Below are 12250 nucleotides of genomic sequence, written 5' to 3'. Positions count from 1 at the left end.
TGTTCGGCGCGTACCGGACCCCTTTTCCTCACGCTTCGCGATGTACTTAGCTTTTCCGGCACTTTTTGTGTGACGTAAAAATATAGCCGTCCGGAGTGCTGTCGGTACGAATCGTACTTGCTGGTACGTAAAAAGCTGCCTGACTCCGTCCGCATGTCGCGTACGCGCAGTCCCTGATCACATTTGTATGTGTTTTTGTGTCGGTCGGTGTTTTGTACGAATCGTACGGAAATGGTGTTTCCATACGAATTGTACTTGCATGTTTGTATGGTGTTTTTACCGGGTACGAGTCGGACGGAGAAAACGCTCCGACCGACGGTTCGTACCCGGTTTCTCCAGGATCGGAATCGGCCCCATAATGTTCATAACTCGCGAACTCTCTCACTGACACTCAACATAAATCCAAAGGCAATTTTAATTATGTGTTTTGTTTTCAAAGGAGGAACAAATTAAGACTGTCTTCATTAACGGGCAAAAAGCTAACATTAAATCGATCACCATTAAAGACTCCACGGATTTCGTAAAGGTGACATTATGGAGAGAGGCCTCAACTTTTGAAACCAACATCGGAGAATACGTTACATTAACACATGTCACTGTACATGAATTCAATGGAGAGAAAATATTAAATACAACAAGGCACAGCAAAATACAAGTGAGTACAACCATTTCAAACAGTGGCAAGACAACTTCCAGGAGTGCTTCAATAAACATAACTTCGGGTGCTTGTAACAAGATTCAATCCCTTGTTTAACCTTCTAAACATTAGCATTGCTAAGGACCATCGCAACATATTCTAACTTTCTTACAACCATCTACACTTTTAATACCCCTCTACACCTCTACTACCCCTCAAGCCCTATACCACTCTTATAACGCTAAACACCACTAATAACATTAGACAGTACTACACCGACAATAACACTCTCCTAAACATCTTAGGCCACTCTTCAGAACATATACACCTCTTCCACACATTAGTTACAACGCAAAAAACCTTTCTAACTCTGTTTGAAACTTTTACTATAACCCTTTAATTATACTGCCACTTTTACCTCTTCAACCCCTCTATCACAGTAAAACTTTTAGTACCCTATTCTAACCTTTTAGCCCTCTACACATCAAATAGATTATAAAGTATGAGCAATATTCTGTAAATCAGGCTTTGAAGCACAGCTGGATTGCACTAGGCAATTCAGCAGGGACCCGATGATGAAGCAATGCCAACTACTAGGTAGGTGTGTGAGGGGTTTCCTAAGACAACCACTGTTTGTCTGTGCTCCTCTATCAAGGTGAAGGTTGATAATGATGACCTTAACCAGTTAAGGACTTGTCCAAATTGTTTTTGTATACTACTCTGGGAAAGGGACAAGTGTCTGCTCCATTTCCTTACTCTCTAGTTGTTCTTTTGTATTATGACATCGCACAGCTGTGAGAGATATTTCTCTCTTTTTCAAATCAATCATATACCGAATTTTTAGCGCAGTCTTTGAGAACTCACTGACAACATGGCAGAGAACCAGGGAATCACTTTCCCCGACAAAGATGTCAGTAACATCCTTGCAGCCTCACCACTCATGGCAGACTTTAATGTGGCACAAACTATTTCACAAAGCACAGATTGGGAAAATCTGACCAAAAAAAAGAAAAACCGTATCAGAACTATACAACATGGAGTAATACAAACAGAATACGATGCAGCTTTCCGAAGAGACCGGGCCCAGATTACTTGGCATTGCACAAGGGACTGGATTATTTTAATAATCCAGACAGCCAAAAGACTAACAGATGCGATTCTAATAGATACCCAAGCTACAGAAAGCCATTTCAAGACCACGCTAACATCATATAAAAAAAGACAGAGGAGGCCGACTCTACGACCAAGGGGACAAAGCGGGTAAATTAATCGCCTGGTTAAACAAAAAGCAGATGACGCAGAGGGTGGTGGCAGAAATCCGCACTGAGGGGCCCCCCCCCTTACCGAGCCACAAGAGATAATTGACAAGTTTGCAGCACATTTCAAAGGAGTGTACAGCAGAGGGTCGGACCGATCAGAAGAGCATTCCTCTGCGCTCTTAGCGGACATCAAGCTGCCCATACTTACTGAAGAGGATCGCAAGACTTTGGACGGCGACCTCACCGTCGCCGAGCTGGTCAAAGCTATTAAGGACCTGTGGCCCGGGAAGGCCCTTGGCCCTAACGGCCTACCTATCGAGCTATACAAGCTCAGACCTGACTGCCTGTGCATGCATCTCAAAAACATGTTTGAAGACAGCAAAGAGTTGGGGAAACTGCCAAGAGACCAACGCATCGCCACGCTGGTAGCTATCCCCAAAGAAGGGAAACCTAGAGACCTCTGCTCCTCCTACAGGCCAATATCGTTATTGAACGCTGAGCCTAAGATACTGGCGAAGCTCCTTGCAAATAGGATTAAACCGATAATCACCAAACTGGTCCATCCCGACCAATCGGGCTTCATGCCGCACCACAATACAGCCCTCAACCTGCGACGGCTCCACGACGTGATGGGTCGCCGCCACCTAATTCAGGAGGATGCGGTGGTGGTATCATTAGATGCCGCTATGGCATTCGATACGCTTGAATGGCCCTATATGATGGCGGTCCTTCAAAGATTGGGCTTTGGTCCTAATTTCGTTGGGTGGGTACGCCTCCTCTATACTGAGCTGTTGGCCCAGGTAGTGGTGAATAACAAGAGCTCCGAGGTTTTCGCACTCGAAAGGGGGACAAGACAGGGTTGCCCCCTCTCACCCTTGCTCTTTGCCCTCTGCCTAGAGCCTTTGGCAGCCTGGATAAGACAGGACCGCTCAATACGAGGACTAAGATGGATGGAGGGATGGGAGGACAGGAATTTGCTATATGCGGACGACATCCTGCTATACCTTGCCTCCCCCTCTAAATCCCTCCGAGTGGCCCTAGACATCTTCACCAGCTTTGGGAAAAACTCAGGCTACAGTATCAATTGGGGGAAATCATTGCTTTATGTATTGCACGGCGCCCCTCCCTCCATTCCGCGTGGTTGCCCGATCCAGATGGCCACGGAAGGGTTCAGGTACCTCGGGATTTTTATCTCCGGTGATGCAAGGTCCGGCTTCGAAAATAACCTCAGGCCACTTCTGCAGCAGTTCCAGAGGGATACAGCAATCTGGAAGAAGCTCCCACTGTCGCTACTGGGCCGGGCGGCCCTGTTTAAGATGATGGCGCTGCTGCGGTTTTTGTACGCACTCCAAAATTATCCGGATCTGGTCCCACACAAGTACTTCGCAGATATTGAGGCTACTCAGAGAGACCTTCTGTGAAGTGGCGCACCATGCATATCGCTCCCAAAACGTACATTGGGCTGGTTATGGTGGTATAGCACTGCCGGACATCCGTAAATACTACTGGGCAGCACACCTCTCGGCTATCAACCAGGGCACGTATGGCAGTGGGGATGATCCCGGGTATGGGATGGACAGGTGGCTCCTCCCCGGGGGTAACTTCGAGACTGCGCTCTACTCAAAGCCTAATAAGTTCCACCTCACGGGGCCTACAAAGCACTCGGTTCAACTTTGGCACATCGCGAGCCGGAAACTAGGGTGGGCTGACAAACTTACGATGGCAACCCCGCTCTGGGTGTCAGAAAGGCTTGGGTCGCTGGGTCGCACCAAAGGATTTCGTAATTGGGACCTGATCAGGATATCCCATATAAGGGACCTTTGGGGGTCCAAGGGAGTGGTGACCTTTGCCTCCCTACAACAGTCCCACGATCTCGTTCGCGCCGAGTGTAGCTGGACTCTATGTGTACAGTTTTGAAAAACAACATATTCTAAACCCTGTTTCACCATTTTTAAGGAGATAACATTCTATAAGAGATATATAGATGATGTCATCCTAATATGGGAAAGCACTGAGACCACCCTTGTCGAATTTCTCACTTGGATCAATACACTGGATCCCAATTTAAAATTTACCCACTCAACAAGTCGGGAGAGTATCACCTTTCTGGACTTAGACATTGAGGCACACAGAGGCATTCTTACCACAAAAACACATTTCAAACCGACAACCAAAAACTCACTGCTACGCTTTGAGAGCTTTCATCCAAGATCACTAAGAGAAAACCTTCCCTACGGGCAATACCTTTGGTTAAGACGCAATTGCAGTGAAATTAAGGATTTTAGATCCCAATCAGATTCATTGACTCAGAAACTGAAAAACAGGGGCTATCCTGACAGAGTCATCAATAAGGCCCAAAAAAGAGCTAGAAACCAGAACCGAGAGAGCCTAAGTGAGAATGCAGAAAAGAATGCACCAACCATCCCATTCACCTGTGTGACTACGTACAACTCTATCTCAAACAAAGTAACCAAAATCATCCAGAGCAACTGCAGAATTGTAACATGAGGTAATCTGCATTGGGAAAAGCCAGTATTCTCCTACAAAAGAGCACAAAATCTACGAGATAGTTTGGTATCCACACGCCCCAAGCAACAAATCTCTACTAACAACACGGTGTTACATGCTTGGGGTCTACCAAACAGCATTGGCCACTTTCCCTGTGGCAATTGCAGTGTGTGCCGTCTCACTAAAACTACAAAAACCTTAAACCTTGAACAAGGCAAAACATGGCACATTAAAAAACACACTAACTGCAACTCAGTCAATGTGATATATCTCATCACATGCCCATGTAATCTAAGATATGTGGGAATGACCGGCAGAAAAATAAAGACCAGGATATGCCAACACAGGAGCAACATCCGGTGTAAACGTAACACCACTAAAATGACCGATCATTTTCTTGCTACAGGGCATACGACCAACGATATGGTTTGGGTGGTCATTGAACAACTAGATACACATACCAACAATTTACAGAACCTACTCTTTGAAAAAGAGCAACGTTGGATTTACAGACTGTCGACCCATTTCACAGGTCTCAATGATAATGTCCCATGGAATACAATACAAAGAGCATAAATATTGCTATTTCACATATGAATCCAGATACATTTTTCTGCAAAGGACAATCAGATCTTGCCTTGAGTCTCCCATAGCACACCTGTCAGTCTGAGGCCACACATCAATGACCCATTTTTATGAGTATTTGACATCCGTCACTATCATAACACCAGGCGGTGCCTCAGAATAAAATACTAGATCCCTGCAGAAGCCTATCAACCACCCGTAATGTAATATATTTGTGGGTTTTGCATCTATGAATCTATTATGACCATGTGACTTCATTCACTATAGCTACATCTACCGGGATGAACAATTCATAGGGTACCCGTTAAGCGCTATTCATGAACCTAAGACCCCACCATGGTGAACAAAACCCGACTCGTGCCATATGCGCAACCTTAGCACTGTAGAGGTCCCCTTAATTACACCGTGGGTCACTTTCTTCTATAGAACACGACTTGCGCCATATGCGCAACATCCCCCTGTCTCCTTAATCACACCGTGGGTCACTTTCTTCCTTCTGACCTTTGTTCAATGGTTTTTACGCCTTGCCACATTTCGTGCCATTGAATGTTATTGTTTTGGGAAAAAGGGGGTGGTGATGGACAGAGTTTCTGAATGATGCAGAATACTCTTACCAAGTCAAGAGATCATGGTTTTAATCCATCACCGTTTTTTAGCTCACTGCACCATCCCAGCTCAGAACCAGGCTACCTGCAAATTAGTCTGTACCTGTCCCAGTGCATGATGGGAACAGGACAAACCAAACTACCAAGCCAATTCTTATACTGGGAAGGAAACAAGCTTCCGGGGACCGGTTTCTGGCATCACAGCCTTCGTCGGCCCGGCTTGCCTGAATCCTGATGGTGCAATGAGCAAGGGACTCACGTCTGAGCATACCCTCCCACACTGAGTGTGGATAAAATCGATTTGGGAAAAAGGGGGTGGTGATGGACAGAGTTTCTGAATGATGCAGAATACTCTTACCAAGTCAAGAGATCATGGTTTTAATCCATCACCGTTTTTTAGCTCACTGCACCATCCCAGCTCAGAACCAGGCTACCTGCAAATTAGTCTGTACCTGTCCCAGTGCATGATGGGAACAGGACAAACCAAACTACCAAGCCAATTCTTATACTGGGAAGGAAACAAGCTTCCGGGGACCGGTTTCTGGCATCACAGCCTTCGTCGGCCCGGCTTGCCTGAATCCTGATGGTGCAATGAGCAAGGGACTCACGTCTGAGCATACCCTCCCACACTGAGTGTGGATAAAATCGATTTGGGAAAAAGGGGGTGGTGATGGACAGAGTTTCTGAATGATGCAGAATACTCTTACCAAGTCAAGAGATCATGGTTTTAATCCATCACCGTTTTTTAGCTCACTGCACCATCCCAGCTCAGAACCAGGCTACCTGCAAATTAGTCTGTACCTGTCCCAGTGCATGATGGGAACAGGACAAACCAAACTACCAAGCCAATTCTTATACTGGGAAGGAAACAAGCTTCCGGGGACCGGTTTCTGGCATCACAGCCTTCGTCGGCCCGGCTTGCCTGAATCCTGATGGTGCAATGAGCAAGGGACTCACGTCTGAGCATACCCTCCCACACTGAGTGTGGATAAAATCGATTTGGGAAAAAGGGGGTGGTGATGGACAGAGTTTCTGAATGATGCAGAATACTCTTACCAAGTCAAGAGATCATGGTTTTAATCCATCACCGTTTTTTAGCTCACTGCACCATCCCAGCTCAGAACCAGGCTACCTGCAAATTAGTCTGTACCTGTCCCAGTGCATGATGGGAACAGGACAAACCAAACTACCAAGCCAATTCTTATACTGGGAAGGAAACAAGCTTCCGGGGACCGGTTTCTGGCATCACAGCCTTCGTCGGCCCGGCTTGCCTGAATCCTGATGGTGCAATGAGCAAGGGACTCACGTCTGAGCATACCCTCCCACACTGAGTGTGGATAAAATCGATTTGGGAAAAAGGGGGTGGTGATGGACAGAGTTTCTGAATGATGCAGAATACTCTTACCAAGTCAAGAGGACCTGGCTTGGCAGTTCGGGCTGGACTGTTCCCATGGGGCACAGGGTCAAGACTGATTTGCATATGGCTGGGTTCAAACTGGAATGGCATGGTGAGCAAAAAAACGATGGATTTAGGCCCAGATCTCTGTACTGGGGTGAATGTATGACATTGTTCTGCATTCTGTCCATCAATTGTTGTTTTTGCATTTGTCACCCCGAGTGGGAAGGGTATGCTCAGACGTGAGTCCCTTGCTCTCCATGCCACTGGAATCAGGCTATCCTGGCTGACGAGGGCTGAAAGCCCGAAACCGGTCCTAGGATGCTTGTTTCCAGTCCAGGGAGGACCTGGCTTGGCAGTTCGGGCTGGACTGTTCCCATGGGGCACAGGGTCAAGACTGATTTGCATATGGCTGGGTTCAAACTGGAATGGCATGGTGAGCAAAAAAACGATGGATTTAGGCCCAGATCTCTGTACTGGGGTGAATGTATGACATTGTTCTGCATTCTGTCCATCAATTGTTGTTTTTGCATTTGTCACCCCGAGTGGGAAGGGTATGCTCAGACGTGAGTCCCTTGCTCTCCATGCCACTGGAATCAGGCTATCCTGGCTGACGAGGGCTGAAAGCCCGAAACCGGTCCTAGGATGCTTGTTTCCAGTCCAGGGAGGACCTGGCTTGGCAGTTCGGGCTGGACTGTTCCCATGGGGCACAGGGTCAAGACTGATTTGCATATGGCTGGGTTCAAACTGGAATGGCATGGTGAGCAAAAAAACGATGGATTTAGGCCCAGATCTCTGTACTGGGGTGAATGTATGACATTGTTCTGCATTCTGTCCATCAATTGTTGTTTTTGCATTTGTCACCCCGAGTGGGAAGGGTATGCTCAGACGTGAGTCCCTTGCTCTCCATGCCACTGGAATCAGGCTATCCTGGCTGACGAGGGCTGAAAGCCCGAAACCGGTCCTAGGATGCTTGTTTCCAGTCCAGGGAGGACCTGGCTTGGCAGTTCGGGCTGGACTGTTCCCATGGGGCACAGGGTCAAGACTGATTTGCATATGGCTGGGTTCAAACTGGAATGGCATGGTGAGCAAAAAAACGATGGATTTAGGCCCAGATCTCTGTACTGGGGTGAATGTATGACATTGTTCTGCATTCTGTCCATCAATTGTTGTTTTTGCATTTGTCACCCCGAGGGGGAAGGGTATGCTCAGACGTGAGTCCCTTGCTCTCCATGCCACTGGAATCAGGCTATCCTGGCTGACGAGGGCTGAAAGCCCGAAACCGGTCCTAGGATGCTTGTTTCCAGTCCAGGGAGGACCTGGCTTGGCAGTTCGGGCTGGACTGTTCCCATGGGGCACAGGGTCAAGACTGATTTGCATATGGCTGGGTTCAAACTGGAATGGCATGGTGAGCAAAAAAACGATGGATTTAGGCCCAGATCTCTGTACTGGGGTGAATGTATGACATTGTTCTGCATTCTGTCCATCAATTGTTGTTTTTGCATTTGTCACCCCGAGTGGGAAGGGTATGCTCAGACGTGAGTCCCTTGCTCTCCATGCCACTGGAATCAGGCTATCCTGGCTGACGAGGGCTGAAAGCCCGAAACCGGTCCTAGGATGCTTGTTTCCAGTCCAGGGAGGACCTGGCTTGGCAGTTCGGGCTGGACTGTTCCCATGGGGCACAGGGTCAAGACTGATTTGCATATGGCTGGGTTCAAACTGGAATGGCATGGTGAGCAAAAAAACGATGGATTTAGGCCCAGATCTCTGTACTGGGGTGAATGTATGACATTGTTCTGCATTCTGTCCATCAATTGTTGTTTTTGCATTTGTCACCCCGAGTGGGAAGGGTATGCTCAGACGTGAGTCCCTTGCTCTCCATGCCACTGGAATCAGGCTATCCTGGCTGACGAGGGCTGAAAGCCCGAAACCGGTCCTAGGATGCTTGTTTCCAGTCCAGGGAGGACCTGGCTTGGCAGTTCGGGCTGGACTGTTCCCATGGGGCACAGGGTCAAGACTGATTTGCATATGGCTGGGTTCAAACTGGAATGGCATGGTGAGCAAAAAAACGATGGATTTAGGCCCAGATCTCTGTACTGGGGTGAATGTATGACATTGTTCTGCATTCTGTCCATCAATTGTTGTTTTTGCATTTGTCACCCCGAGTGGGAAGGGTATGCTCAGACGTGAGTCCCTTGCTCTCCATGCCACTGGAATCAGGCTATCCTGGCTGACGAGGGCTGAAAGCCCGAAACCGGTCCTAGGATGCTTGTTTCCAGTCCAGGGAGGACCTGGCTTGGCAGTTCGGGCTGGACTGTTCCCATGGGGCACAGGGTCAAGACTGATTTGCATATGGCTGGGTTCAAACTGGAATGGCATGGTGAGCAAAAAAACGATGGATTTAGGCCCAGATCTCTGTACTGGGGTGAATGTATGACATTGTTCTGCATTCTGTCCATCAATTGTTGTTTTTGCATTTGTCACCCCGAGTGGGAAGGGTATGCTCAGACGTGAGTCCCTTGCTCTCCATGCCACTGGAATCAGGCTATCCTGGCTGACGAGGGCTGAAAGCCCGAAACCGGTCCTAGGATGCTTGTTTCCAGTCCAGGGAGGACCTGGCTTGGCAGTTCGGGCTGGACTGTTCCCATGGGGCACAGGGTCAAGACTGATTTGCATATGGCTGGGTTCAAACTGGAATGGCATGGTGAGCAAAAAAACGATGGATTTAGGCCCAGATCTCTGTACTGGGGTGAATGTATGACATTGTTCTGCATTCTGTCCATCAATTGTTGTTTTTGCATTTGTCACCCCGAGTGGGAAGGGTATGCTCAGACGTGAGTCCCTTGCTCTCCATGCCACTGGAATCAGGCTATCCTGGCTGACGAGGGCTGAAAGCCCGAAACCGGTCCTAGGATGCTTGTTTCCAGTCCAGGGAGGACCTGGCTTGGCAGTTCGGGCTGGACTGTTCCCATGGGGCACAGGGTCAAGACTGATTTGCATATGGCTGGGTTCAAACTGGAATGGCATGGTGAGCAAAAAAACGATGGATTTAGGCCCAGATCTCTGTACTGGGGTGAATGTATGACATTGTTCTGCATTCTGTCCATCAATTGTTGTTTTTGCAATTGAATGTTATTGTGTCACATTAAATGTGCACTACGTGCATATACGCTACTATGCCTTCACAGGGAGATACGTATTGCATACAGCGCACCATCTTTCTAGTCATGATGCTCCAACAGTCAGCATTCTAGTGGGTCACGCACACGAGCACATCACGTGACCTTACTACGTGACCACGCCCCCCCGCTGCAAGTTCAAACGGGGACTCGAAAACACTCGCCGCATTGGCGGGATTCGGTCCACACCGTAGGTTACAGCGATTTCAAAAGTAAGTACTTTCGTCCAATATCACAGGACCCTCGCTCACGGTACTTGTATTATCTAATACAGCACCTATCCTCAATGCAATTTTCACCTCTGCAGGGTCTCCATAACAGGAAGTACCACCATGCGATCGGATCCATGAATCCGTACACGCACGGAGTTAATGTGAACCTGCTTACTTGTTGTTTGTTAGTGTGTACCGTTTGTCATCCATGTTGAATGTGTTCTCAATTTTATACCACGCACTACTTAAACCGTAGTTTTTAATAAATCATAAAATGTGCCATAATGCGATAAGCCTGATGTTATGTAGTCAACATCTATTGATCAACACGCATAAAAAGTAGTTGGTAAAATCGATCACTTGAACACAACTGAGTGCTCTCACGGCACATTGTAGCCATGCATGGTTATTTTACAGATAGCCATCATGCATGCAATCACGATGTCACATGCATGTTTCTTCAACCCTACGCATGGAGGAGCGCAACCATGTAAGACATGCATGATATATTTTGGTTGGTTTGCAATTACACAAGCCGTATTGTACCTTTCCTTTACAGATACTCATTGCGCTGGATCTGTAAGTAACAAGATCCCACCACATTCACAGTGCACTTTAGGGTGTGCACTGATATATACACCCCAGTGGCCAGCTACCTTTTTTGGCCACACTCACTCCATTGGTCCTGACGAAAGCCTCATGAACACCTTAGAAGGCTGAAACTAGTAGACCCACACAATTTTTTAGGGATATCGAGGCATATCATTACCTCACACATATCCCAACTATGTTTTTACTCATGTCCTAGGACCCTTTCATTAAAACTTTTATAAGGGTATTTCCTAGAGACATTTTTAGCATTTAACCGCACTTCACATATCACTTCACTTTCTCCACAAATTACCTGCTCTGCTGTAAATCAGGCGTTGAAGCACAGCTGGATTGTACTCTGCAATTCAGCTGGGCCCCGATGATGAAGCATGCCACCTACTAGGTAGGTGGGTGAGGGGTTTCCTAAGACAACCACTGTTTGTCTGTGCTCCTGTATCAAGGTGAAGGTTGACAATGATGACCTTAACCATTTAAGGACTTGTCCAAATTGTTTTTGTCTACTACTCTGAGAAAGGGACAAGTATCTGCTCCATTTCCTTACTCTCTAGTTGTTCTTTTGCATGTTCATTGACAGACAAGGCACTGCTATGCCCTGATTTTGCAATTGGTCTTGATACCTGGCTGTGCTTCTGGTTTTAAAGGCTATTGAGCCTGCGTTTGAGGTTCACTGCTTAAGGGAATGACGTGGAATAGAATGTTTATCTCACCCCACTTGGGGTTTTACAGTCAAATTACTGATGTAAATTTCCCTGATGTCTTCGGGTGCTATGGGCAAAAAAGCTACTCCTATTACTTCCTCTCCCCTGGGGTGCTTCCCTACGAAAGACTGGAGGCCAGTCTTCCTCAGCAAGTATGATATAATCTTCAGATAAATGTGACCAGAAGGCAGCTTTAATAGATCATGGTATATTCCCTTCAATTTGTATTTCTAAATCATAAAACCTATCAGGAGGTTTTAAATGTTTATCTGGAATCTCAAATCGACTCAAATGAACTCATCAGTTGGACTCGCCACCAGAAATCTCTGAAGCATCTGATGTACCATTGTGACTTCTGCTGCACTGTCTGGAAGCTCTCTCGCCCAAGTCTTAGTTTGCAGGAGAATCTGTAGTTGTATCAGCACGTTTCTTAGAAAGGACTGCTACTTTCTTTCTTTTCAATTTGAGTTTTAGATTCCAGTCCTTTCTCTTCCCTCTGACTTCAGCCTGTCATCCTGTTTCACCTTTTTTGCTATACTTCTCTTTCTTCAGTACTCAG

The sequence above is a fragment of the Triturus cristatus genome, chromosome 1_1 (genome assembly GCF_964204655.1).
Source record: "Triturus cristatus chromosome 1_1, aTriCri1.1, whole genome shotgun sequence".
NCBI classification, from domain to species: domain Eukaryota; kingdom Metazoa; phylum Chordata; class Amphibia; order Caudata; family Salamandridae; genus Triturus; species Triturus cristatus.
The sequence above is the reverse complement of the archived record's forward strand: the minus strand, read 5'-3'. Positions refer to the sequence as shown.